The sequence below is a fragment of the Panicum virgatum genome, chromosome 4K, assembly GCF_016808335.1.
Source record: "Panicum virgatum strain AP13 chromosome 4K, P.virgatum_v5, whole genome shotgun sequence".
Classification (NCBI taxonomy): Eukaryota; Viridiplantae; Streptophyta; class Magnoliopsida; order Poales; family Poaceae; genus Panicum; species Panicum virgatum.
Window position 1 is genome coordinate 34,243,561 of NC_053139.1, and position 6,000 is coordinate 34,249,560.

Sequence of the window (6,000 nt, forward strand, 5' to 3'; positions counted from 1 at the left end):
GGGGGTCGCAAGACCATGTCCCTGTAGCTCGCAGGCCGCGGGGAAGGGGTGAAGCTATAGTCGACCAACTCCTCATCGCCGTCGTCGAGCCAGCCGAGCTCCTTGGAGCGCACCATGGAGATCTCGCCGGGGAAGAAGCGGCGGGTAGCAACAGAGAGGGTGGACCTTGGAGTGAGTACCGGCGAAGTCGTTGTAGCGGCAGGTGTCGAAGGAGATGAAGGATGAGACGGCGAGACGGCGGACGGGGTGACTGCCCCCTCGCCCACCTCTCCTCCCTCCTCCTCGATAGTGGCCTCCTCGGCGGCGCAGATGGGGGTGGCGGATGGGGTAGCGGCTGCCCCGTCCTCCACTCCTCCCTCCTCCTCCTCGACAGTGGCCACCCCGGCGGCGCAGACGGTGCAGGTGGCCCCTCCAATGGCGCAGGCGGCCTCCCATCTCACGGTGCCTGCATCGTTGGTGGGGGTGACCACCTCCCTGGCCTCCAAACCAGTCGCTGAAGGAGGTGGTGGCCGGCACACCGCTGCAGCACCTGCAATCGAGCCGAGGGACCCATCAATCGGTAGATCTAGAGGAGGGCACCTCGGATCTACACTCGAAGCTGATGGATTTGGGAAGATTTCTGAAGTTTTTTTGGAATCGATAGAGGCTGTGTGTAGGAGTCGGAGGGGAGCCAGGGAGGCCCCCACCCGAGCTAGTTTCATGTCAGTATGTCACCAAAAAAATTCTTTTATCAAAACGCAATAATGGAGGTTGGATGAACCTAAAATGGCCTGTCTACAACACATATTAGCGAGAAAATTCCCTATTTGATACTGGAATTTTACTAACCATTAGCCTATAATCAACTTTTCACTCAATAGTATTCCTTTCCAACCGATTCTCCTTGTTATCTTCTTCCTCTAGTCTTGTTCATCCTAGATTCTTCTTGTACCCTCTGTAGCAGTGACACCTAACGCAAGTCTTGATGTAAGGGTTCAAATCCCACGAGCGTATGCATGACATATGCGGCATGGTGTGAGAAAAAAATCTTATACTTTTGCGTTGTTTTTTTTCTATTTTTTGTTCTAAATTTTTTGTATAGAATTCTAGGGGCGGTCCATTTCCAACCACAGTTCTCGAACTGCCTATACAAATGTCCTATTGGCATAATGGCATGAACTGTGGCAATAAATAGCACTAGTAACGAGAAATTCCCACTTAAAATATTGGATGACTAACAAAAAGTATGTGTTATATTTATTAGATTGATAAGCACACTTGGTGCTCTTAATCATTGTGTCATATGGGAGTATATCTATCAAAACTGAATGGAGGGAATAATTCTATTAGTGAAAAGAAGCTGTGGATCAGGTGACTACATCTAAAAATAGTGTTTTACCTGTTTTTTTAAAAAAATATGTAGTAGTGGATCCAAATATCACAGATTTCATGAAATGGGATCCCGACCCTTCATTTTGACTATGTCAAAATTTTCCTTGTTAGGGTGGACAAGGAAGGTTTTCCCTTTGGGGCAAAAACTTCTTTGACCCTATAAAAAAAAGACAGATCAGTTACAATATTTGTTGGGTTATCTTTAAAAGTTTGTATTGATGACGTCTTCTTTTGATTGGATTAATATTTAACCGATTCTGCCCCTAAAATCTGTCATCAACGGAAAGCAAGAGGACTCTTTCGTTCCTTCGTTAACTTTTTCGTCTCAGGAATGATAAACTTTTTTTTTTTTTGAGCCGACTCAGGAATGATAAACTGTGTTAGCGGTAAATGTGCAAGCATGAAAGGAGTAAATGAGCCAGCAATGGGGCCCAAAAGCTTCGTGGGCTGTGCGTATACGCTTGTGGGTTGGGCTTGTATTTTTTATGTCCTCCAGACGTGTCTACCTCGATTTGTTTTCTCGCAATAAAAGGAATGTACTGGTTCGCTACAAAATATATACTCCTTCCCTAAAAAAAAATACTCCATCCCTTTCAAATACTAGTTTTGTTCTAAGTCATCCCTAAATCTAACCTAGCTCACAAGAATATGTAAAATTTTCAAACTATATAAAAAAATACTATAGATATATATTTTAAGGTAGACTTAATGAAACTAATTTGATGTTGTAGATATTGGATTTTTTTATAAATTGATAAAATTAGTACAAATTAGATTTAGAAGAAAAATATGTTTGCAAGCAGTTTGAAGGATGAGTAACACCTAGGATGGATGGAAAGGCCATCGTCGTGTTCGATTTCAGAGATGGATCTCAAACATTACTGTTTTTCCCTTAAATTGTGAAAACCCTTAAACACAAACTACAAATGGATGAAAGACCGTATGTTTGGTGTGCACCCTGCATTAGACCCATCTCAGTGGAGTTTCATAGACATCAAATCTTGCTGATGTAGTGGGATATTTATGTGAGAGAAGTTTTATCCTCATAACACTCATCCAGTTAGGTTACCAAGTCTTTGCTCTTGGTACCTGTACAATAAAATTATACATTGAGCTTCGTCCTTATCTCGTTCCACAGTAGAGAGGAGGCGAAAAGGGTGAAACAAAGGAGATCCCCGTTTCCTGCGGCGATTTCGCCGGGCCTCTCCTTCTCCGGCAGCTAGTTTGGTGCCGGAGATGGAGGAGGCATGGGGAATCGACGTGCGGCTGTTTATAGGGTAGTTAGTTTAACTTTTACGCCTATGGTCTGCTCGTCATCGATGGCGGTGGTGGAGCTACGGTGCCCGGTGGTGTCTACGCGTTGGCGAATAAGGTTCCTCATCGACGACGGAGTCATGGCGAGGATTTTGTTTCTCCAAGATGGTTCAGGTGACTCGTTCATCTCCCACCGCCTTTGTGAGATCTGTTTGCTCCTTCTTTGCGAAAGGGGGAAGAAAGGTTGTCCCTGCGGAGGGATTTGCTTCCGAACTGTCGGCATGGTCGGCAACTGCGGATCTCTCTTCTGGGTCGTTGGTGTCCTCGTCGACGGCCGCGGATTGCATCTCTGGACGGCAGCTTGTTGCTGGTCGATGCCGGAGAGTTTTGGTTCGCCTAGACAGTGAAGACGATGGCCGATGGTCTAACACCCGACTATTCGTGTGCGGAAGTTCCTCAGTCTCGCGGCTGTGTCTGGTCGTACACCTCTACTGCGGCCGAACAACCTTTCCATCTTCGTTTTGCCCTGGCGTAACCTTGGCCTCGGCTCGTCTCTGCTTGGAGATTGGTCGGAGGTTGAAGATGAAGGAGCAGGAAGGAGATGCTGCTGGGTGTGTGAGTGTTTATCATGTATTCTAGGGTGTTTCCTGCAATTCTGCAGGGATGTACTGTACGACCACTTAATACAGTTCTCCCTTTCGCAAAAAAATAAAATAAAATTATACATTGAGATTAGCCTTACGCTACACTCGAACGTCATGGTAAGTAAACTTAATGATGCTAGAATAGATGGCGTGAGTACGTGGAGTGAACTCACATTAAATCCTAACTAGCCTATGAACCTGTGCAACTGCACAGACAAATAATTTATAGTTATATGTCCCTAGTTAATATTTCCCTCTATTTAAATATTTTTTTTATTTTGTCCTGAAAAATTATCTAATTTTCACTAAATTTAAGGAAAAATATAGATCAATAGAATCTAGTGAGCCTATTTAAATATTGTAGATATTTATGATTTCCTTATAAACTTGATCAAATATAAAGAACTGGCTACGGACCCTTTGTGAGAGACTCCCTCTTTGATTTAAATTAGGCAGGATCTAATTTTTCTATAGTGACAGATCTGGATAATTAAGATACAGATATACGGAGTTGTTTTAGGCTAGTTTTTTACAGTAGCATAGGTGGGTAATTTTTAGAAACAGAGTAAATCCAACAGCTATTATTATCGATGATTACCATATATTGATTGACATACATATATTTTAATTTTTTTAGAGAACTTTTAGAATTTCTTATTTTTCTAAAATGTCCACGTAGAATCCTATGTAGCACCATCTGGAGGCTTCAAAAAAAGTCTCGAATTAGTAATAGTACGATACGATCTGGGTATATCACAGACTATCTAAATCAATTAATTCAGAAAATAACTACAGGCAGAGGTAGATGAACAATACATTGGATGATAAGCGAAGGTAGATTCAAGCTCATGCATAATGCTTGGCGCCGCTGTCTTATCAATGGGCGAGTGCTAGCTAATCTTAGGCCTCGTTTGATTTTTTCAGTTTAAGTCATAAGTCCCGTCACATCATATTACAAAATTAATTAGGATTACTAAACATAGACTTATTACAAAATTAATTTAATAAGTTGTGACTTAATCACGAGGCGACTCTATTAAGCGTAATTAGTCTATAATTTGACCACTAATTGCTACAGTAATTATTCGCTAATCATACATTAATTATACTTAATAGATTCATCTAGAGTCCTAATTGCAATGTATGCAATTAATTTTATATTAAGTTAACATCTGAATATTTGAATTGACATCTGAATATTCGATGTGCCAGAAATTTAAAAAATCAAACGAGGCCTTGCTCTGACCTCGGTCAATGTAAGATGCGGCCGGTCGTTGGGTAGGTAAATCAGTCACACAAGTAACTGCGTGCAATTGGCCTAAACCCCTGACGGCCCAGAACTAAAAATCCTCCGGAGAAACTCAAGACACGGCGCTCTCGTTGCCGAATGCATGCGGCATGCGCACACAAGCTGCGCACGCGCGGGGGCAGCTGTTGGATACTCGAGCACTATCTCAGTGTGGTTTCTGCCCACCTGTGCTGTGACCATGGCCAAACCCTGCTTCCGTTTCCAGCGCTATCATCAACCATCATCACCACCTAAGGCGTTCTTGGACTTGACCACTCACCACTGCGCCCCCTAGCTAGCCACCAGCTGCTCCGAGAGATACAAGCGCCGTCTTGTCTGCTTCACCGGCTGGAAACTTTCTGATCGCGACGTGCATCATCTTCAGATCAAAGGGCCAAGGTTCATCTGATCCAAATCCAACAGTTTTCGACGCCGTTTCTGTGACTTTGGAACTGGGAGTTGGTGGTGGTCGTTCGTCATTGGAATAAAAGGGGGGTACTGGAAAGGGCTCCCAGCAGGTCTCAACATTCTTTTTAGACTGAAGAAACTGACTGCTTTTTGATCAGCAACTCGAGGAAGTCGCCAGTGGTAATCGCTGTCTGAGAGAACTGTGTTTCAGGTAGGAAGTTTCAGTTACGCCCTGGGATACCTGTTCACAACGCTTTATTTGGAATCATGTTCCTTTTTTTCTCTCGATGAAATTAGCGCTGATGTTGTTTCTCTTGGGCATTGACCAATGGGGTTTGATGCTCAGAATACAAACCAAATCACATTTTCCAACGAAAATCGGTGAGCAGGGTCCTGGGATGTACTTTGTACTACTTGGGTTCAAATAATTGCTGGAAACTAAACTACTTTTCCTGAACACAACGATAAAGCTGCCAAGTGCCAATGGCGATTCATGCTTGTAATGTGACAGGATTAATTTATAATCACTGTGCGAATGGCATGTTTCTGACCAAAATACTGGGAAGTTTTTGTGTCTCCATCTAACAGACCCGCAAAATGAAAACTTTGAAAGCTGGAAGTTCTCTCAACAAAGATTTCCTGGGGAACCTAGAGAAGAAGAGTCCTCTGTATCCAGTGGGCAGTGGCATAGGAAACCCCTAGTCCACGCAGCCTGAAGATGCTCGCTAACTCACGAGTTGGTTCAGGTCCAGTCCTCAAATTATTCCTCACGTGCACTAAACGCAACGCATCTAATGTTTTTTTTTCATGGAAACTTCCAAATCCACGGAGCAAAATTTGGAAGGACGACAAAGGCCTTGTTTGTTATGTTATAGAGTTTCTAGAACACGCAAGTCGAGAAAAAAATCTTGCATGCATGAAGTACTAAATAAAATGTATTTGCGAAACATCTTCATAGATGGGCGAAAAATCTAATGACGGTAATTAATCGATGATTGGCTACAGTGATGCTCAGCAAAACGCAAAGGAGGAAGG